This window comes from Vicugna pacos, chromosome 20 (genome assembly GCF_048564905.1).
Source record: "Vicugna pacos chromosome 20, VicPac4, whole genome shotgun sequence".
Taxonomy (NCBI): Eukaryota; Metazoa; Chordata; class Mammalia; order Artiodactyla; family Camelidae; genus Vicugna; species Vicugna pacos.
The window spans coordinates 7,619,834-7,643,886 of NC_133006.1; the positions used below are offsets into that span (position 1 = coordinate 7,619,834).

The 24,053-nt window shown below is 40.3% G+C and overlaps 1 long non-coding RNA gene across 1 annotated transcript; it reads right to left on the reverse strand.

The window, feature by feature from the left end:
• Positions 1–1,617: 1,617 nt before the first annotated feature.
• LOC140687572 (uncharacterized) lies at positions 1,618–5,079 on the reverse strand. Its single transcript, XR_012061957.1, has 2 exons — positions 4,975–5,079; positions 1,618–2,181 (listed from the first exon to the last, which is right to left on the reverse strand). It is a non-coding gene; the product is annotated as an uncharacterized lncRNA (long non-coding RNA).
• Between the last annotated feature and the right edge of the window lie 18,974 nt (positions 5,080–24,053).

Genomic DNA, 24,053 nt, shown 5'->3' on the forward strand with positions numbered 1-24,053 from the left:
CAACAGAGTAAACAAAGTGTTTGGTGTGTATTTCTTGACAGTGAGTGTTGATAGAGTTGAAATAAGGATTTATAAACCCAAAACATATACAGGTAAGAAATGACAGGATAAGTAAGAGTCCTTCAGGGCAGTTATGCTACCTTGGAGAACCTTGTTCTGTGTAATGACCTTCTCCTTCTGGACCCAGAGAAGCCTAACTTTGCCTAGTTCCACCTTTGATATGATCTAGAGGTTTCCCTAAACTCCATCCTATGCCCCAGGAAGTCTCACTGGAGGTTTGCGGAATCAACTTACAAGTTTCTTTCAACACCTAACACATAGAATAAACAAGAAAATATCAGACTTTTATTTCATATAGTAAAAGTAAGTATATGTCACGAGAATATTTTCGTGACATGTGCATTTGTGTGACTATTTGGCCATGATGGAAAGTGTTTTAAGTTTTAGTTGTGACCTATGGGTATTTAAAAAAAAAGAAAGGAAGCCATTTCTCTAAATTTCAGAGGAACGGAACAGTCTTTTGCATGCTGTGAGGTCGGAGTGTCTGTTCATGCGAAAGCCGTCTCTCCAGAGAGTCAAGCTTCTCTATTTTCTTTCCCAAATAAAACATGTGTTCGCTTCGGTTCACACAAATCAATCAGAGCGTAAGCTCTCCATCTTGATGGTGCTTCATTTAATTTAACAGAAAAATAAGATGTTGAGACCCATACTGTATTTAATCCACTCCTCGCTTACCTCAGTGTCAATTCTCTCCATTGTAAACACAGAGATATAAAGACGGGCTTTTTGTCAAGATCAAATGAGATAACTTGCAGGAAATACTGAGAATCCATGTTTAGCACATAGGAAAATATCAAGAAATGTCAGCTGCCATTATTATGATCACATTCAATTACATAAATCATTATTAGGATGATCACATTCAATGACATAAACCAGATATAATTTTTAGCTCAGATCAATGCAAATAAGAGAAGGAAGGAAGGAAAGAAAAGAATAGAAAAGAAGGAAGGAAAGAAAAAAAGAAAGAAAGAAAGAAAGAAAGAAAAAAATAAAGAAAGAAAGAAAGAAAGAAAGAAAGAAAGAAAGAAAGAAAGAAAGAAAGAAAGAAAGAAAAAGGAAGGAAGGAAGGAAGGAAGGAAGGAAAGAAGAAAGAAAGAGAAAGGAAGAAAGAAAGAGAAAGAAAGAAAGAAAGAAAAAAAGAAAGAAAGAAAGAAAGAAAGAAAGAAAGAAAGAAAGAAAGAAAGAAAGAAAGAAAGAAAGAAAGAAAGAAAGAAAGAAAGGGAAGAAAAGGAAGAAAGAAAGAAAAGGAAGAAAGAGAGAAAAGGAAGAAAGAAATTAATTCAGCACCAAAATCTTGGGAGCCTAAAACTGCTATAAACTTGTTCAGAGGTTTTTGGAAAGGCTTCTTACAAAGTCTCAGAGGGAAATTTAGGGCAAGAAGTTCTCTGTTCATGCTCTTATCAAATTGTTGCAGGCTAATTAGCTATTGAGTGTCAGTTAAAACAAATCTGGACATCCCCCAGGGACCTAATAATACAATACTCTATAAATTTGAATATTTGAGGTTATACTTCTGGCAACCATGGAATAGAGGGGCAGAAAAAGAGAGTCTGATAACCCTTTAAAACTGACTTTACTTCATTAATCCATCGTTGTTCATCTCTGAGCATCTGTCTTCTCCATCCAACCTGCGTAGAAGGAATAGCCAGTCTTCGTGTGAAGGGACAAGCTGATACGTGTCTCCAGCTACCACTGTCCACGTGTGTGTGCTGCATCTTGCCCTTGTATGCAAGGTGCTGTGAGTCACCGTCAGTGCAATTAAGTATGTAGCAGTGGGTGTGGACTTAAAAACCATCTCCTCCTGCTGCTTTGTGTTCACTGCTGCCTGTTCTTTGGATGTGCTCACACTGGGAAAGTCTGATATGACTCCCAAAGCCTGGCCTCTTGGAGACAGTATTATTCAAAACAGGTCATTCATATTGGTTAATGTTGAGGGCATTTAAGAGAAGTCGATTTCAAGATTGTCTATAAAAGCCAAGTTGACTGACAGCTTTTGACTGCCCAGTGGTAAGGCTTGTTAAACGGTTATTCCATTGTGTTCTCAGTAAGGTCATTCAACTGCCTGGGCTTGTCCTCGTAGGTTGGGAATCTCGCTCAGAGGCTTCTGATCATTGGAACCTTCAAGGATAGAAGAGGAAAGTCATGGTTGTTTTATTATTAGTGTGACTCAGTTTAATTAAATGTTGGACTTGGAATTAAGGTAAGGGGAGAAGGCAGAGTTTTCAGAAAGAAAGAGCTGAGAAAAATACACTTACCTAGAGAAGTGGCAGAAAATAGCTCAATCCGATCGCACACCTACCTTGGAGATATCGTGGTTCTGTTCCAAACCACCACAAAAGAGCAAATATGGCAAGAAAGTGAACTACATGAATGCTTTGGTTTCCCAGGGCAGATCAAAAGTTATATTTACACTATGGTATAGTCCTAATAAAGTATACAATAACACTATATCTAAAAAATATTTATATGTCAATTAAAATATACTGCTAAAAATGCTAACCATTATCTGAGCCTTCAGTGAGTAATAAACTTTTTGCTGGTGGAGTCTTTTGCCTCAGTGTTGACAGCTGTTGGTTGCTAAAGGTTGGGGTGATTGTGGAAAATTTCTTAAAATAAGACAACAATGCTCGTTGCCACATCAATGGACTTTTCTTCTCACGAGTGATTTCTCCGTCGCATGGAACGCTGTTTGATAACATTGTACCCACAGTAGAACGTCTTTCAAAATGGTGGCACCTCCTCCCAAAACCTGCCGCTGCTTTATCAACTAAGTTTACATAATATTCTAAATACTTTATGGTCATTTCAACAGTCTTCACAGCATCTTCTCCAGGAGTAGATTCCATCTCAGAAAACTATTTTCTTTGCTCCTCCATAAGAAGCAACAATTCATCAGTTCAAGATGTCTCCTGAGATGGCAGCTATCCAGCCCCATCTTCAGGCTCCATGTCTAAGTTTTGCTATTTCCGTCACATCTGCGGTGACTTCCTCCACAGAAGTTTGAACCTCTCAACGTCATCCCTGAGAGTTGGAAGGTTGGAATCAATGTCTTCCCAAACTCCGGTTAATGATATTTTCACCTCTTCTCATGAATCAGGAATGTTGATGGCATCTAGAATGGTGAGCCCTTTCCAGAAGATTGACTTTGCCCAGATCCATCAGAGGAATCACTGTGGCAGCTGTAGCCTTTAAAAGATGTTTTTCTTAAATAGTAAGACTTGAAATTCAAAATTTCTCCTTGATCCATGGGCTGCAGAATGAATGTTGCATTAGAGGCAAGAAAACATCAGTCTCATTGTTCATCCCCATCGAGCTCTGGAGAGACTGATGCATTGTCAATGAGCAGTCATAATACGAAAGGAATCTTTTTATTGTGAGCCACAACGGGGGGGTTAAAAAAAAAAAGTAAACCATGTTGTAAACAGATGTGCTGTCATCCAGGCTTGGTCGTTCCGTTTACAGAGCACAGACAGAGAATATTTAGTATCATTCTTAAGGGCACCCAGGATTTTTGGAATGGTAAGTGAGCACTGAAGTCAACTTAAAGTCACCAGTTGCATTAGCCCCTAACAAGAGAGTCAGCCTGTCCTTTGACACTTTGAAGCCAGGCATTGACTTCTCCTCTCCAGCCATGAAAGTCCTAGATAACATCTTCTTCCAACAGAAGGCTGTTTCATCTGTATTGACAATCTGTTGTTCAATGTGGCCACCTTCATGCATTACCTTAGCTAGATCTTCTGGGTAATTCGTTACAGCTTCTACCTCAGCACTTGTCACTTTACTTTGTACTTTTATGTCTTTCCTTAAACCTCATGAACCAACCTCTGCTAGTTTTGAACGTATCTTCTGTAGTTTCCTCATCCCTTTTAGCCTTTACAGACCCAGATGAGGCTTTGGCTTCAGGGAATGTTGTGGTGGTTTGATCTTCTATCCAGACACTAACATTTTCTCCGTATCAGCAATAAGATGGTTTCACTTTCTTATCATCCGTGTGTTCACTGAAGCAGCACTTTGAATTTCTTTCAAGAGTTTCTCCTTTGGTGATGTTTGGCACAAGAGGTTTAGCTTTCTGCCTGTCTTGGCTTTTGACATGCCTTCCTCACCAAACTTAATCATTTCCAGCTTTTGATTTAAAGTGAGACACTTGAGACTCTTCACTTGAACACTTAGCGGGCAATGCAGGATTATTAACTGATCTGATTTCAATGTTGTTGTGTCTCAATGTATAGGGAAGCCAGAGGGGAGGGAGAGAGATGGGCGAACAGTCATTGGAGGAGTCAGAACACACACAGCATTTATTGATTAAGTTCACTGTGTTATGTGGGTGCCATCCATGGCACCCCAAAACAATATTGACAGTATTATCCAAATCACTGATCCCAGGTCACCATCACAAATGTGATACTGAAAGAGTTTGAAATATTGCAAGAATTACCACAACATGACCCAGAGACATCAAGGGAGCAAATGTTGTTGGAAAAGGACATTGATAAACTCACTCAGTCCAGGGTTGCCACAAACCTTCAAATTGTGAGGGAAAAAAAATGCTGTGTCTATGAAGAACAATTGAAACACAAAAACTGAAACCAGTTCTGGCAGCGATGTGAATATGTGCATATGGAAGAGTGCTGGGAGGCACAGCAAAGACACAGAGAAACGCAAATGTCTGAACATTTGGGGAAAGATGGAGACGGAGGAAGATACTGTACGTCATGAAAAATGCGTAAGAACAGCATCATTGGTTATGACAGTAAAATTAGGAGAAACGAAGAAATACGGTCGTTCTAGAACGTGGTGTTCTAAATGAATTTGATGGATACTTAGTGGTACTGGAAACAAATGATAAATTTATACCTTTTTAATTTTTAGAAAGCCCAGTAGGGTCACAGGATGCTAATATCTGAAACCTACCTGCACGACCCGACTGCCCAGCTGTAGTGTGTTACCAATAGTGCCACCTGGTGTTGAGGTGCTCACACTGCAGCTAAGTATGGCCCCGTTCACGCCTGAGGGGAGCCCACACTGAAGGCAGGGGTCCCCCACGCGGAAGACTGCGGTGATGTTCTAAGTATGAAGTCACATACAACAGAATGACTTTACGGGGAGTGGCTGAGTTTCAGTGCTGCTGCCTAAGTTTAAGAACACAGCCATTTCTTTTCCTCTTTCCCGGGCACTATGATGAAATTACGAATAACTCTGGGTTAAGGAAATAAAACTGTAAAAATTAAACTAGAACCTACACACAAACATGTTCTATTTCGTGAATTTGAGGTTCACAGACATTAGCCAATGTGTATTCTTTACCTAGTCTCAGAATTATAAACACAATCTGAAATTCCCTTGAAACTAATGTAGTTTTGTGCTCTATTATAGCAAAAAAAAAAAAAGAAAGAAAGAAAAAAAAGTGGAGGATATAATTGTGTAGCATGAGGCAATTTAATCTCAATGCAAAAGAAGGGAAGAAAGAAAAGGAAACTGTCAAAGGCTGAAAAATATCTCAGCTAATTAAATGATTATGATCTTGAGTAAGCATCTCTAAAAATTTAGGACTATTTACCTGTTACAAAATTGCGGCACTAAAGTACCAAAGAAACAGGAAATACAGAGTGTTTATGTACAAGAATCAAGAGGAGTTTTGTCCTTCTCTTAGTCACTTCGCTTTTCCCTGTTAAGTAGTAGCTAAGTTTATTAGATCCACAGAACTGGAAAATTTCCAATTTTCTCCCAGTAGAGAGGGTTGGACTGTAATATACGAGGCTTGCTCCTCGCAGATAGGGACCAGATGTTGCTAAGTTGCTCCATTACTCACATGCGTAGCATTTCCTCACCTACCCTGCTCAGCTGTCTGAACAACTTGCTTCTAAGACTGAAAACACCAGCTTGTTTTACGTTTCTGGGAGGATGAAAGCAAAGGGAATGGAGGAAATGATGGATATCCAGCTGGAGAGACAGAGATGTGGCCTCCTCAATGTGGAGACTGGGGATGAGAAAGCCAGGACAGATCCATGTAGCTGGCGGGCAGTGGCAGAGAGCAACCTCAGGACTCGACAGGGACAGGCAGGCAGAGATGTCCGTGTGACCACTGAATAGTGGGGCCAGGCTGAGACTCGGAAGCCACGGAAAGTGCGGAGTGACACTCTCAAGAGAAAAGAACTCAGGGAGGTCTCAACTGAAGGAAGTTAAGGTCATTGGCAGAAGGGATAGCAAAACCTTAATAGAAATACTAATTCTCTGACACTGAGTGGCAAGGAAGAGTCTGATGCCCCTGTAGCATCCTTAAAAAGGATGATTGACAAGGAGCTACAGGGAATGATGGAAACCAAATAGAAATACCTCATCATTCACATATAGAGACATGCTTGCTCAGGGATGTCTGGTCGGAAGTCTAGTTCACACAAATTTGGTAGGTTTTATATATATTACAATTTTTCTTGTTTAATATGTTCTGATGATTATAAACACATATATATAGGATCTTTTCAATTCTTAGGATTTTTAACATGATCGTTTACAATGTGTAATGGATTGTTATTTTTAAGCTTTTTTTTTTTTTGGATAAATCACTGTGTAAGACTTCAATGATTTAAAATTCTAGGAGAGTGGGTATAGCTCAGTGGTAGAGCACAGGCTTAGCATGAACAAGGTTGTGGGTTCAACCTCCAGTATCTCTGTAAAAAAAAATAATCAAAATAATTTTTTTTAAAGATACAGTGAAATTCTAAGACATCAGAGGCTAGGTAGGATGTCCAAGCATGTGAAGTGGCTGGGGGTAAACAATGCTGGGGATGGAGAAAAAAAAAATGTAACTGAGCAGTTTTTTTCCTACGAAAAGTACTCACATTGATTGAAAGCAGTAGAATTCTACAACCAAAACACCAGCAGCAACAAAGCCCCACCTTGCTGACCAAACCCAACACAGCAGCAGCCCGCTTGGCTGCTGAACTGTCCGATTGTGACCCTGCTCTGATCTTCCTACTGGCTGTGAAAGCCTCAAGTGATCTGTTCACTTGCTGTACAACTAGCAACAGGGACTTGGTTTATCAGTTACCCTAATGACCTGCCGGCCTGATGGAGATGGGGTGAGAGCAACTGGCAAGCTGAGCAGGAAGAAAGGTCATTAAAGCATCTTCTGCATCTGTAGGTGGGCTCATTGAGACAAAAGCTGAGACCACAGGCACGTGGAGGAACGCTTACAAGAACTTATTTTGCTTCAGTGCCCACGTTCAAATGCAGAGTTGAGACTTCCCTTCCAAGCCTTTTCTTAGTAGTTTATTTTTATTTTTTTAATTAAAGAAGGAGAGACAAACATGGTGCCTCCGATTCCACTAAGCATTTCCTGGCCCTGACTCTTGCATTCTCATTTCACCAGCTACTGCTTCACAGTTCATTAGCAGCAGAAATAGCCACAAAATCTAAATGACTTCACATTATAATAGGGCTACCTGCTCTATGTAGCCCAATTCTTTTTCATTTCATATACGAATTGGGGAAAGGAAAGAGATAAATAAAAACTAACTTACAAAAGATGCCTTAAAAATTAACCTCTGATGTAGGGAGGGCAGAGCTCAGTGGTAGAGCACGTGCTTAACATGCCCATGGTCTTGGCTTCAGTTCCCAGTACCTGCATTAAAAAAAAAAAGGAAAGAAATAAACCTAATCATTTCCCCCTCCCACCCCAAAATCAACCTCTGATCAAGTGAACTGGCCATTATGCAAGGAAGAGTCACAGAAGGTCAAGTTTAAAGAAGGAAGTTCCGCAACACACAGCACTAGAAGCAGCAGCAGAGATGATGTATTTTAATTTGATTTGATGCCCTTTGGTTTCCTAAATGAGAAACAGTGGCCGTTAATGTGTCATGGCTGTGTTTAGCCCTTTTATGGCTGTTGAAGATTAGCTGAGAGCAATGGCCTTAATTTAGAATACTTTGAGATGAACCATCTTTCGACGACCTTCTTCGAAGAAGACTGCGCTCCCCACCTGCCCCCACACTGCAACACACAGCAGACGTTGCTCTTGTTTCAACATCACTTTAAAAGGAGAATTTGTATTGCAATCCCAGTGGCCCACACCGAATTCTAGTGTGCCGGCCTCTTCTTTTGAGTGGAGTGCATTCGGCAATGTTGTTCTGTACTACCATATTGGCTTTGAAGGCTTCATCGATATGCTAAAATTTCAACGTAGCAAAGACTGAATTATCTCTTGCCAACCGTGTCCAATCAGAAAACGTTGCCTCACTTGGCATAGTTTTCACTCAGATGGTTAATTACACAGAGTTCCAACTAACCAGTGCCCGTAGAATTTTCTATTATGATGGAAATGCTTTGTATCTGCCTTCTGCAGTATGATAGAGCAGCCCTTTGTCATGTCGCTACTCAACACTTAGGTGGCCAGTCTGACTGAGAAATGTAGTTTTTAATTTTATTTAATTCTAATTAATTTCAACAAATTTAAACAGCCACAGGTGACTTGTAAATATTGTATTGGACAGCATGGCGTTAGAATAAAATCTTTGTGGCGAGGAAGGCATAGCTCAAGTGGTAGAGCGCATGCTTAGCATGCACAAGGTCCTGGGTTCAACCCTCAGTACCTCCTCCAAAAAAAAATTAATGAACCTAATTACCTCCCCCGAAAATAATAATAATAATAGCATAAAAGCTTCTTGAGGCATAAGTTCTTGTTCATTCTTGAATATCCCACTTACTTGTTGTCCAGTGAGTGCGTGAGGACCTACTGATTACACTGTAACAATGAATTGTGGAAAAACTGTCACTCACTCTCCCTATTCCCTAGATGACTGATCTTTCAAATATATCACTCAAACGCATCTGGAATGGTTACTACAACAATTGTTACGTACACAGAATTTATAGCAAACGGAGTTGGCTTCAGAGAGCTTGGTCACTTATTAAATGTTTCTCCTTGGGAGAGTTACTAAAACTTAATTGTGCTTTGCTTGTCTGCAAAAGTGGAAAGAAGATGAGTTTGGCTATGGTAGCGTTGTTATGATGGTCAAACAAGATTGGCTGTAAAGAGTTTGCGTCGGCCTTGTGGTCACAAAACTCAGCCGCTGTTACTCCTGACGGAACGCCCTGCCACACAAGCAGAACCTACATCAGAAAGGCGTCCATTGTGAATTGTCAGCTAAGGAAAAGGAAATCACAGTTAAAGTTCCGTACAGACTTACAAAACTTGGAAAAATTATACGGATACTTCTGAAATGTGGGGATTTACTTAGGGCCAATGTAGTCATTTAAACGCGTAAAGGTTTAGTTAGCAAGGTTTGTTCCTCCCAGATGCATTGATGTGTTATGGGTTAACCAATGGAATATTGAATCAAGTGCTGAAAAGTGGAGTAAGTGTAGATCAGCTCGAACAGGACAAGCTGAGGCACAGCTTCTCCTAATGAAGCTCGGTGGTGATCAGCTGAATAAACAGCTGGCGAGACAGTCAGCCAGCACTGACTGAGCTCCAGAATGTTCCACCCACCTTTCAATAAAGAGGCATAACCTGTCCTGCCACAAAGGTCACCAAACCTTGTCCATCCCCACGCAGGGCAAGCAGTTGTGGCCACTGCCTCGTCTTCAGACACGAGGAACAACAGTGTCTGTTGTGTACAAATGGACAGGACAAAGAAATCCTGTCTGATCACAAGTTTGCAAAAGGCAGTTTGAGAACACCTGTTGAACTGAATTAGAACACATGACGTGAGCCCCATAAATCCACTGGGCAGGGCAGACAAGTGGAGGCAGCAGAATGACATGTCAGTTGCCTCCCACGGGCAAGATTTTATGATGTTCTGAGCCTGACTGTGAATAATGCAATAGCTCACCAGTATTTCAGACATAATGGCGAATCATCCCGATAAATTATAAAGTCTTATTTTTCTTTTATTTACATGCAAGGAAATTCTAATTTTATTCATGCTCCCTCTTAGATACTATAATAACAACAAGATATAATAATTATCTTAAGAATAATAGAAACGTGTTTACCTCACTTGTTTCAGACGAGGACACCTATGTAATCAAAATTTTATTCCCAGTCAGAGCAAAGGCCAGTCTGTACCTGTGATATTAAGCAATGGCTGGACTCAACCAGTAGGAATTTTGTCAGCCTTGTATCTCTGTCTAACGTTTTCTCTTTTTTCTCCCAAAATATCAGATATTATGTTTGGTTGCTTAAAGCTTGGCTGGCAGAATGAAACAGAAAAGCCTTCTTTTTTCTTTTTTAATTGAAGTACAGTCAGTTACAAAGTGTCAATTTCTGGTGTGCAGCACAGTGTCCCAGTCATGCATGGATATACATATATTTGTTTTCATGTTTTCCCACTAAAGGTTATTACAAGATATATTACAAGACATTGAACATAGCTCCCTGTGCTATATGGAAGAAACTTTTAAATCTATTTTTATATATAGTGGCTAACATTTAATACTGATCTTTGGTTAGACTTTTGAATCTGTCCCAAAAGGACATCCTTCTCTATAAAATTGGATATTTCAGTAGATACTAATCATGACTATGCTTCAGAATCGCCTGGGGAATATTTTCATTTTAAATATCAGTTCTGTGTTCCCTTCTCGGATCTCCCGAATTAATATCCACGGCAGGAACAAGCCTTGGGAATCTGGAGTTTCTTTAAAGACCCAGCAGGGTAATTCTCCAGCTTGGATCACCCCTTGTGACCAATTCCTTCTCCCATATAACAAAGTTGGCCCCAGTGATGCCAAGATTTATTTATTAACCATTTACTATATCTGTAAAATTGGGCCAGACCTGTAAAACTCGGTTGTGGCATGTAAGATGTTCTTGTTTTGATCTTTTCTTTCCAACCTTATATTAAAAAATGACTAGACAAAAATTCAATGACGACTTGTTCTTATTTTAGTTATAGACGGTAGAGACTTCAGACCTTCATTCTGGGAGCAATCACTGAACTGCGCCGTAAAGGGTGGACTGGTTTTTATAAAAACAAGATTGAGAAGAAGGAGACTGTAGGAAAAGCTCAAGAAGAAGCGATTGGAGACGGGAGAACAAGGAAATCTTACATCGTGAAAGCCAAGCGAAGAAAGCCTCCAGGAGAGGGGGTCATAAAAACTGTTAGAATGCTCTTAAAAAGCCTCCAGAATGAGGTCAAGCAGCACAAACCCGAGAGAAGCCCTTTAAATTTGGCAAAAGAATGAGAGGGAAAAATAGTGATCAACCAACCAGCATAACTTCCTAGAAGATTTTTCTCGTCAAATTATTGTCCAAATTATCAGAAGAGGGTCGGGGGTTTTGGATGCAGGGTTGTTCTGACTCTCAGTGACCAGAGAGAGCGATCCGTGCCTCTGCGTTGCTGTGTTTATTACGGCACAAAACACATGGCATCCTGACCAAATGTTCCAGCAGTTGTCAGAGTCCAGCGAACAGAACCGAGAATGGATTCATTCGCTTGATGAATGTTTATCGAGCACCTTGCTACGTGCCAGGCGCCAGAGACAGCGCAATGAGAAAGCATTGGGATCCCAGCTGTGCCGGCGTGGGAAGGACATACAGAACCAGGCAGAGCTTCTCAGTCCTGCCTGTGCGAACGAACAAACCTGGCCCCCTTGTTAAAACGCGCATCCTGATTCAGGACTTGCGGGGCAAGGCCAAGTCCTCTGCGTTTCTGGCAAGCTCCTGCCGGAAGGAAGCCAGACCATGCTTTGAGTACAGGAACCAGGAAATCCAGAGGAACAGTCTCCACATTTGCATCCCCCGTGTCACCTTTGCATCAGGCAGATGTGAGGACCACACTGCTGTAGGTGCCAACTCTAAACACTGCCCTCTCAACTCCGTGGGTAGTTCTAAGTCTTACCCAGCTTTGGGAACCACTGATGTCATCTAGCCAGCTCACTTTATGGGGTGGGGGGAGATTGAGGAAATTCAAGAGGTTTAATCATTAGTGAACCGCAGAACCAAGCTTCAGGGCTGTGGGTGACCGTCGGGATGACAGAGCCCTCTCTGAAATAGCACCACTTTCTCCACACCCCATCTCTGGACAAAATGTAAAAGGAGACAAAGAATGACCGCCTCTGTTACTGATGATGGCTAAACTGGAGAACATAGCTTACCCAGGGCGGACGCGTCTCGTAATCTAAGCTGAAACTAGGCAGCCTAAAGCAGCCAGTCAAAGGTACAGACGATGCTGGACCAGGCAGACCTTCTCCGGGAAGGAAGGGGGTGCCCCAGGAGGACAGCAAAGAACTAACGATCTCCGCTGGCAGCCGATTGCCAACGAAAGAAGGCAGAAACGGAACGAGGCACTCCCACTGTTTCCTTCAAAATTAACCAAGGACATTATGCCACTCCTGGGAAGGAGGAAGTGGGGGGCAGAGAGAAGCCGGAAGAATCACATTTTCAGGGCCCTTAAGCCAAGCCTGCTGAGAACTCGAGGTGAGATTGGTGAGTGATGCCTCCTCGCTGAGACCTAGGGCGCTGCTTCTCCAACATCACCCAGTGCTCAGATCACCTGGGGACCCTGCCAGAATGCAGGTTCTGATTCTGGAAATCTGGGGAGGGCCCTGGGATTCCAGTGCTCAGAAGCTTCCAAGGGGATGCTGAGGGCCATCCTTTGAGTAGCATGGGTGGGAATTCCTTATTTAAATACTCAATTCTGTCTCTGCCTCAGATTTGAAAAGAAAGACTATTTTTGGTAGATTGTTCGTATTTTCTGTTTACTATGGTCCCGCTATTTAAACTTTAAACATCCTGTGCATTGTTACCAGTAGCTAATATTTAGAGGTAAAGGACCTTGTTAGTGACAAGAAAAATGAAGATTAGTCAAGCCAGCTCCTTTAAAAAAATAATTTATTGAAGTGCAGTTGACTTACAATGTTAGTTTCAAATGTACAGCAGTGATTCAGTTATAAATACATATATATGTGTATATATATATTCATTTTCATGTTCTTTTTCATTATAGGTTATTAAAAGATATTGAATATTGTTCCCTGTGCTGCACAGTAGGTCCTTGTTGTTTATCTATTTTATATATTGTAGTGTGCATCTATTAATCCCCAATCTCTAGTTTATTCCTCCCCATCCTTTCCCCTTTAGTAACTATAGTTTGTTTCCTATGTCTGTGAGTCTGGTTTTGGTTTGTAAATATAACTTGTATCATTTTTTTTGTAAATTCCATGTATAAGTGATATCATACAGTGTTTGTCTTTCTCTGTCTGACTTACTTTGCTTAGTATGATCATCTCTGGGTCCATCCATATTGCTGCAAATAGCATTATTTCATTCCTTTTTTATGGCTGAGTAGTATCCCATTGTGTGTGTGTGTGTGTGTGTGTGTGTATGTGTGTGTGTGTGTGTGTGTGTGTAGCATATCTTCTCTATCCAATCATCTGTTGATGGACATTTAGGTTGCTTCCATGTCTTGGCTATTGTAAATAGTGCTGCTGTGAACATTGGGATGCATGTGTCTTTTTGAATTGTAGTTTTCTCAGGATATATATCCAGGAATGAGATTCCTGGATCATACTAACTCTATTTTCAGTTTTCTAAAGAATCTTCATACTGTTTCCCGTAGTGGCTGTACCAATTTACATCCCCACCAACATTGTAAGAGGGCTCCCTTTTCTCCACACCCTCTCTAGTATTCATTACTTGTAGTTTTTTTAATGATAGCCATTCTGACTGATGGGAAGTGACACCTTATTGTAGTTTTGATTTGAATGTCTCTAATAATGAGCGATATTGAGAATCTTTTCATGTGCCTGTTGGCCAGCTGGATGTCTTCCTTGGAGAAATGTCTATTTAAATCTTCTGTCCATTTTTTGATCTGGTTGTTTGTTTTCAGTCAAATCTGCTCCTTTTTTTGCATTGACAACAAAGAAGTTGAGAGTCAGGGGGGGAAATTTTCTAGCCCAGGGTATAGTAAGTAGCTGATGTGACAGCCTGGAAGGACGTTCCTTTCCTCTGAATCCAAGCCTGGTGTCTTTTTCTCAGTTGTGTCGTTTGCTGTCGGCAGACTGATTGGTGGTGACGTTCGTTTCAGGTGCGACATGTATCCGCGATGCTGTACTGATTCGGTTCTCCCTCTGTTGCTCTTGGATGTCTGGAGAGCAATATGTGGTTGATCTGAAGATCTCACACATATTGCTGCAACTAAACTTAACATGGTACCTCCTGTTTTCAAGTCAAGATTATAATTCCTTTCTTTTTTTTTTTCTTTTCTTATGAATTTTTGTTGTGTAGGGACAGCTGGAGGCCAAGATATACTGAAGTTTACCATGGGCCTGTCACATCCTCTCTCTCCATCTATCTCTCTGAGTCTAAACTGCAAAGGAACTGATCTCTGATAAATTACCAGTGGTGGTCAATGCCCACCAGCCAAGGACCACTAGGAACTCCCACACCCTTGAGGTCCACCAGGTTGAGTTCATCACTGTGTGTGGCACTGTTGGAGAGCACACCCTGGGGTGGTCTTTGGCTGGTGGGCTTCAGCCCCACCAGGTAACAACATGCATTTGGCTCGATGCTTCTCAGTCCACAGTCACGCCGGCCAATAGGCATACAAAGGTTATCCTTGACTGAGCATTGGAACATTGTGTCCAAGGGCTTCAAAACCAACTAAGTAAGCACTTATCTATTTATATAAAGACAATCATAACTTTAAATATTTCTCTGAAGAAAAAGATGGGGAAACTGAAAAGGAGGGAACACAAAGTATTTCCTAATTCCTGTTTTAACCCGTTTTCAAACTCCCTATGCATAGAACAAAAACAGCTCAGTTAAAGGTAAATGTGTGGGGCTATTGATTAAACTGAAGTATAGAAACTCTCTGTCTCTTATTGCTGAAATTGTTTACTCTACATTAAATACTAATAGTCTAATTTACTGTATTCTTTTTAGAACTTAGTATTGACTGGGAAACCCAGTTGGAGTATTAAGAAATTCAGTGAAAAGTCAGCCAATTAAAGAGATAGTGTATTTATATAACATTAATATAGCAAGGATAATTTGCTTCAATGACTTGAAGCTAGGTTCATAGAATTTTAACTAAAGGTTAAGCTTTTAGAGTAACAGGCTTCAAAACAGTTATCACAGAGTTCATGTCTCAACATTTGGGTTACATTTCCAATTTATGATTTATAACATGTAAGGTGTTGGTCAAAGATAAGTAATAATAGTGAATGTATCTCATCCAAGAAAAGGGCACTTGTCTATTATAATTTCATCCTTCTTTATTCAGTTATTGTAAAAAGCGAATCATTTTCAGAACTTGCTGTCAAAATCAAATGACTGTAGATCTATTTCTGGCCCTAACTTTCAGCTGGATCTTAGCTTGTTAAAGGTCACATATTTCAAATATTCAACATTCTAAACTGAAATGAGTAACTGCCATCTTTTCTGCGGACTTAGTACAATGAGTTTGTTTTTAGACTCCAACTTCCTTTTATAATGCTATTATTTTCATAAACATTTTTGGATTTCTAAACCTCCCTGGTACCCATTTTTAAAAATCACAAATAATCATGCTAGATATTAGAGAGAGGCAGGTGGAAAAAAAACTTTGGAGGGAAATGTTCAATGCATCAGCTATCAACCGAAGCACGGAGTCTGTGTCCTTGGGGCCGCCTACAGCACAGCCCCATCTTAGGGCTTTGACCTTGAACTTCTCCCCCAGAGGACCCTGTTCTGTGAAACCTGACTCCAGCTTGGTCATGCCGGCGTTGCTGCTACTTCGCATATTTTCTCAGGCCTTTTTCTTTCCATGGATGAATTTACCTCTTCTCCTACCTCACATTTTCATTGTCGGAGTATCTTTCATCTCAGCAAAGGCTTTTGTGTAAGGAAGGTCATCACATTATTAAGGGAGGTCATCACATCATTTCCTATGAGGACGGTCATCCCATTATTATGTGACGATTACACATCACACTGCATTATTATTTTGCTGTTACATGCAAGCAAAAAGAAAAGGCCAAAGAAATGTCAATAATGAGAACTAATTGAATTGCGGTATATCCATATAATGAAATATTACACCCCTATAAAATTATATTTTTCTCTTTTGCTTGGCATGCTTGATTCATTTTTGTCTCTTTTTTTTTTTCTTTTTCTTACTTTTGCAATTTAGCTTTGAAATAATTTTGGACTTACCAAAAAAGTTGTGAGAGTGTCACGTGGAGCTTCTGTAAATTCCTCACTCGGCTCCCCTAACGTTAACATCTTCTGCAGCGCTGGTTATGTTATCTAAGGGGGGAGATTAGCATTTATGTGATACTGTTGTCAGATCTACAGACCACAGCCGAATTTCTCCACCTGCCCTGCTGATATGTGTCTTCTGGTGTGGGATTGAGTCTAGAACCCACGTTGTCGTGAGTTGGCATGATGTCTTAGTCCCTGTTCCCATCGGGGCCAGTGCCTCAGTCTTTGACTTCCATGAACCTGATGTTTGTAAAACCTATTGGCCAGTTATATGGTCGAATGTCCCTCAGTGAGGGTCTATCTGATGTTTTCTCACAATTAGATTGGGGACCCGCATTTGGAGGGACAGGATGCAGCGATGTCATTACTAGTGATCAAACGTAATATTTCCTAGAAGTATAATGGCAAAGGAAAATGCTCAGACTATAATTTTAAGTACATTAAGAAGATGTAAAACCGTGTGTTCTGTGTCCTGAAGAAAACGTATGAATATAGGAAGACACAAGTTGTAAAAAGTCAACAATACTTACCTCTGAGGGGTACCATAGCAGTTATTTTGAATTACTTTAGAAAATATTTGTATGCATTTCCCGATTTTCCATCTAAGGAACCTACATCGTCTTCAGAATCAGGAAAACATACACTTCATGAGCTGCTCGTTTTCCTTACCTGTAGATGGGACTGATAAGCCAAACTTTGCAGGGATTCCATAAGAATTAAATATGATTCTGTGTTGAAGCCATTAAGGCATCATAGGTCCTCAGTGGACAACCACCTACCCCGCATTTTCATTACGCCAAGGTCCAGGGACCCATGAGCTCAAATTTTGCTCAATGGGTTTATCAAAGAAAGTGATGTGGAAAGACAAGGTTTCAAAGTAACTGAATGGCATTTTTTTTTTCTATAAATTTTAAAATCGGGGCTTAAAATCTTCTCATAGGTGAAATTTCAGGTAACTTGAGTTGTCACTACTCTGGTATGCAAAGGACTTAATTTCCTGATAGAATTATTTGTTTTACCTCTGGTCCAGGTCTAAGCTCTGCTGTCTAGACCATGCTGAGGCGGGATCCTCCATCAATGGATCTTGTCATCTCTCCTTATCATCTCTGTGTTTTCTGCCTTCCTCTACAAACCAAAAAACAAATTGAATGTCATGCAGAGTCCTTTAACTCTTCTTTTGGCTTGACTGTCCTCTCAGGCTCTGTCTTTTAAACTTATCAAGGGATATTCCTAAAAAAAAAAGAGTCGTCTCCCTTAGAAGAATTCTGGTGCCAAGGACAAAATTACCTCCCTCCCTCCATCTCTTAATGTTTAAGAAATAATGCTTCATCGGCGTCTTTTTATAATTTTGTTTTTAAATTTCTTTACATCTTGTTTGCTTATATCTAACCCACTGAAAAGTAAAAACCATGATTCCCAGGATGATTAAATAGAAACAAATACTTCTTTCCTTGTATTTGATTAATTTTTTAAAAATAGAATAATGTTAATTAGAAAATTTGCAAAGATATTGAAGTTCATGTACACCCTTCGACTACCTTCCCCTAACATGAACATGTTCCCAGATCATGGTATAGTTTTCAAAACTAAGAAAGTTGGTTTCTCACAACACTTTAACCTAAATTACGATTTTAATTTGGATTTTACCTTTTTTTTTTCTCACTAATGTCTTTTATATGTTCCAGGATCCAGTTTAAGAGAACACATCGCTTCTAGGGAGTTACTTTTATGACAGCAGCTGATTCATGAAGTCTGCATCAGCATCCTTCAAAGAAAGTTCACGATTATTCCTGTTTTATGCTGAACTGACTGCATCAATGTTCATGAGTAGCATTTACAATAACAGGGTGTGTGGCTGCCTTGAAATAAGGACCCCTCCCTTCTCCCAGGCGCAGTGGCTCTGGGCAGGTAACAGTATCGTCCTCCCTCTGAGCAGAGCGTTTATCTGAGCCACACGCTACCTGTCAGGATGTTATGGGCTTACTGTAAAGGATTTTGAATTATGTATCACAGCTTCGAAGATAAATATTATATGGGCACTTCGTTCTCGAAGGAAGTCGTGACAACTTGGTATTTAAAAACATACACACACATTTTAAGAGCTGGTGTGTGCTGACCACTGGAATTTAGCATATTCCTTAGAAAATACATATCATCAGGGCAGCATATGATCCTGAAACCTTTATATTATGTGTCTGGTGTCCTTAAGAAGTTAAGCAGAATTTCACAGAGAACAACACAAAACCTTTCTCCAAAAAGCTTTGAAAACAAGCTAAAATCAAAAGCCAGTGCTGTGGTTGGAAATATTTGGAAAGCATTTGGTTAAAACATAGGCCTTTTCAAAAATTAATACACTAATGTGCACTATATGTCTGAAAAAAGGACTATGGCTTTGTGTTCCCTAAAGATAAATTAACCGGAGAACCGATTTTTTATTGTAAAAAGCTTATTCACTTCTCACAGAGAATCAAGCTTGAGAAATGATAGACAAGATATTTAGTCTCTGACACCAAATGGATAGAAGTTTAGTAGTCTTTAATTCAAACCTCCACTCCTCAGGTGTGCCCTCCCACCACCAGACAGCTCGTTGTAATGAGAAAAAAAAAAAGTGCTTTTCATTCTGTGCCTGAATTGCCCTGCGTTTGACATCCTTTAATGATTCAGTCACTCCGATAAGGTAACATAGACCCTTCCACGTGACGGCCAAGATTTCTTTGAGGTCAGATTTCTTTCTTTTCTTTTTTCTTTTTTTAATTGAATTACAGTTAGTTTACACTGTTGTGTCAATTTCTGGTGCACAGCACAGTGCTTCAGTCACACATGAACATGCATATATCGAGGTCAGTATTTCTGAATTGCCAGCTCGCTGGTCGTTGATGTCAAGGACTTTGAGTGTTTATCATAATTTCTTTCTGAGCCTCCGGCAGAATCTCTAGCGGGGCTGAATATGGTTGTAGTCAGACTCTCGCTTTCGCCAATGATTTTTTTTTTTTTAAAGCGGATGGAAAGATGAGGTTAAGGTCCCCGCCCTGAGCATGAGATTGCAGGCAGGTAGAACTGGTTTGACAGCCAAGCTCGCTAATTCTGAGCTGAGGAAAGAAAATTCCTGCCCTGCCCACGTCTGATGGAATCACAGATTCAGGAAACCCATTCAGAAGAACTGCTTTGTCTTAAAAAAAAAAAAAAAAAAAAAAAAAAAAAAAGTCCCGTGTTACTCACTAAGGGAAAAGCCAGGGCAAAATGCTGACGCTCTTCGTTGCCGGAATAATCACCCGCCCCAGGGAACCCTAGCAGGGGAGTCAAGAGATGTTGCTAATCAAGTATTTCGAGAACACATTTAAGCAGAAGAAAAGAGAATTCCTTTGCTTGCCAGGGACTCCACCTGCCATTCTGAGGCTGAAATATATTTTTAAATTTTAGGCTTTTAAAATGCTTCAAAAATAGAGTCCTTTTATTTTCATCTAACTAAATGTGCAAACAATTTCCTTTGAAAATTAAAATACCCATATTCAATGTCAATCTCACTTCAGATTTCTTTCAACAATGAGATAAAAATTCTAAATTGGAAAATGATGCAACACATGTATAGATATGTGTGTCATATATATTATAGGCAGTTGTGTTTGAAGTACAATTTATTTAGAATCTGTAATTTTAAAAATTAATTTAATTAATTAATTTAGCTCTAGTTGATTTACCATAATGTGTTAGTTTCAAGTGTACAGCTACAGATTCTTTGCCATTAATAGGTTATTGCAAAATATTGAATATAGTTCCCTGTGCTGGACAGTAAATTCTTGCCATGTATCACTTTTATATATAGTGCTCATTCATTCCATACTCTTAATTTTTTCTTCCCCTCTTCCTTTCTGCTTTGGTAACCATAAGTTTGGTTTCTTTGTCTGTGAGTCTACTTCTGTTTTATAAACAAGTTGTTTTGTATCTTTTTTTTTAGATTCTATATATAACTGGTATCATATGATATTTGTCTATTTCTCCACCTGACTTATTTCACTGAGTATAATAATCTCTAGGTCCATCTATGTTGGTGCAAATGGCATTATTGTATTCCTTTTTATGGCTGTGTAGTATTCCATTATATATATATACCACAGCTTCTTTATCCAGTCATCTGTCAGTAGACACTTGGGTTGCTTCCTTGTCTTGGCTATTGTGCTAAGAACATTGGGGTGCATGTATCTTTTCAAATTTGAGTTTTCTCTGGATATATGCCCAGGAAAGGGATTGCTGGATCATAGGGCAAGTCTGTTTTTAGGTTTTTAAGGATCCTCCATACTGTTTTCCATAGTGGCTGCACCAAACTACATTTTCACCAACAGTGTAGGAGTGTTCCCTTTTCTCCACACCCTCTCCAGCATTTATCATTTGTAGACTTTTCAATGATGGCCATTCTGATTGGTGTGAGGTGATATCACTGGAGTTTTGATTTGCATTTCTTTAATAATTAGTAATATTGAGCATCTTTTCACGTGCCTGTTGGCCACCTGGATGTCCTCCTTGGAAAGATATCTATTTAGATCCTCTGCCCACTTTTAATTGGGTTGTTTGGGGGTTTTTCGATATCGAATTGTATGAGCTGTCTATACATGTTGGAAATTAAGCCCTTGTTGGCTGCATTATTCGCAAACATTTTCTCCCAGTCCATTGGTTGTCTTTTCATTTTGTTTATGGTTTTCTTTGCTGTGCAAAAGCTTATATTATTCTTCAAACATTGACAAATGTCAAAGACAGAGAAAATGTGGAGCTGCACCGTGGGATGTGTTTCTGGGGAATCTAGTGCAGTGATTGCTGGATTGTGTGACTGGGGGTGGGAGGCACGTGAAAATAGCCCAAGATGCTATTCTTCTTTCCCAGTCAATTCCCTTGAGAGCGAAGCGGACAGGAATGTCTCCCTCTGCCCTGCTCCCACTCCCACCTTCCCCCCAACCACAAGACTCTCTGTGTCCTTCTGTAACTCCTTCACCACCTTCCAAAGGCCCTTCAATACTTATTGTCACTGTTAAATTGTATACAAATGTGAGTCCCGTGCAGAGAAAGAGAAGCCACATCAGCGATCTACCCCAAGCCCACACCTGTGCACAAACCAGCAGCTGTTGGGTCTGGAGTCGAGGTGCTTATTGAAGGACCAATGGCTCACAGCCTTCACTGGAGCTCAGTCCACCTTCACAACATTTTACTAAGCCCTCAAGGAGTCCTTGTCCAATCTCACCCCTTAATTGGTTGTTCCAAACCCTTACCAACTCCTGAAATCCTGTCCCTGACATCTAGCCACTTGCCCTAGGCAGCTGACTAAATCTTTTAACAAAGGAAATGAAGAATATTAACAGTGCTGTCTCTCCGTATCCCCCCTTCCCATGTCCATGTCCATCCTTTCCTCTTGTAAGGACGGGGATGTTGCCTGTTTTGGTGAGTTGCCCTCTGGTCCCTCCACGTGGCCCCTGGGCATCATTTCCCTTCCACTCCCTCCACGACCTCGTGTCTTTACTGCTCTTCTCTCTCCGGGGACTAGCTCTTCCCAAGTTGCCCCCATCCTAACGCTAAAGAAAAAGTCCTCAACATTGCTTCTTTCTCAAGACCACGACCTTATCTCTCTCTGCCCTTTTAAAACAATGCACCTTTATTCCTCTATCCTCACTGCTCTCACACCTTCTCCCATGTGCTCCCCTGTCCACACCAGTCTAATCTGCATCTTCAACCCTTCACCAGATCCACCCTCTTCAAGACAGCAATGCCCCCTAACAGTCAACACCAATAGCCTCTTTTCACTTTAACCCGAATTTCACAGCATTGACATCCAAATGTTTATTCTATGACAGATCATCTCTTCCTTTGTGGTCTACAAAACCATTCTCACCATCTCCTCCTTTCAGTTGGCTTGTGGAATGCGAGATGCTGCTGTCTGCTGCAGTCTTGCAGCCTTTAATTTGGGGGTTCCCTATGGAGGTTTTTCTCTCTTTTTTTCTTTTCCTACACGCACAATGACTCCTTTAGACGTGATCTCACCTCATCCTATGGCTTAGTGAGAAGTGTTCAGCTGCGAGAGGAAAGAAAATAAAAAAGACCCTCCAGGTTTGATTAAATAGGAGTTTCCTTCTTTCCGTGCAACAAGATTGAGTCAGATTGGTAATAACTGGTATTGTTCAGAGATTCCAGGTGTCAAGGAAAGTTTCTCTGTCTTTTCTAATGTCAGACTATGTGGCTGGGACATCTGGGCCATGCTTTTTCCACAGTCCAGGTCAGAGACGAATAAAGAAGCAACAGTGGGAAAGAGGGCAGAACTTTGAGCATGAGAGCAAAGACTTTCCCGTAAATCCCCATCAGACTTCCCCTTACGTCTCACTGGTTGTAACTGTGTTACTGGTCACACCTGTTGTCAAGGGGTTCTGGCAGAGCGGCACTGGAAAGGGGTGTAGAAATGAGAGTATTGAGTGAATCAACCTGCAGTATATTTAATAACTTCATCATCCTTAAGAGTCCAATGGAAGCGACACCTGCTGTGTGAAATGTTACCCGGTTCTTTCTGTATACACGCTCAGCTCTGTGGATGCAGGTCTTTTAGAGCATGTGTCGCGTTGCACTGTAATTCTGTAATTTTTAGGTGTCCATCATCATGGTCTCTACCCTCAGCTCCCGCAACTGGATCATGATCTTCTTAATTGCAACCAGTATTAATTAGATCCGTCAGTGGATTTGTAATGCATCAGCACAATGAAAGTATGTATAATATTATAAGTATATATATAGATAGACATGCAATGGAAGTAAAATTGATACGATACTGAAAGTAAAATTAAATTCTGGATGATAACGATCTGAATTCTAATCACAGCTATGGATCAGTACTGTCTTGATTGTTCAGCTCTAGACAATATTTTCACTTAGATTGAAGCAACACAAATTATTTGACACTGGACTCTACTATTGGCCCTTCTTACTTCTCAGTTTAGTGCTGGTGGAACATTTCAGCAGGTTCGAGCATAGATTATGTACATATTCTCTTCATTGTGTGTTTGGCTTCTCCTTCCCTGTTCCCATCACAGCTGCTTTTGTCTTTCTGATCCACTCACTCCTTCCAGCCTACAGCCATCGTACGGCAGGCCTGGCGTCACTGTCTGTGATGGAAGAACTGTGATGTCCATTGCTTCTCCACAGCTGTTGTTTGGTGCAAATATGTGTTTCTGAATGTTCTTGCTACGGGCAGATGTTTGGATTCTCTTTAAGGAGAGAAGTAGAAATGAGTGAGCATTTCTAGAAAGGAAAAGACCAGCTAGGGAAAAGAATATTTTTTAACCAGAAATGTGCAAAGCTGACACTCTTTCAATCCTATTTTCCATTTCGTGTACCTACCAAATACAGCTCTTTGCAGCATTGTTGTGATGATGATGGAAAACTGGCATCTAACAATGTTAACGTGTAACTGTCATCTGATGACGTAACAGGTATATCTGTGTTTCATCTTTTTTAATAGCGACATGAATTGAAAGCAAAGTGTCAGTTACTTCACTCCGTAGTTTAGTTTTATGTTGATTTATTGTCTTATTAAGCTATTTTCACTGCACTTGCCTTTTTTCTTAGCCGGAGTGTTGTTGAAATGAATGATTATTTAGATCATTCATGTTTCAATATTGATAATGCTTAAAATGTTCTTGTTTTTAGAGAAATAGGAGAAACAGTAAAGTGTATTGTCAACAAGCTATGTGAAGGGAGCGTTAAAAGAAAGTATTTTATAATCATATTTGTCTACCCTACTTGTTTGGTTTCTTGAGAAAACCATGACTGATACAGA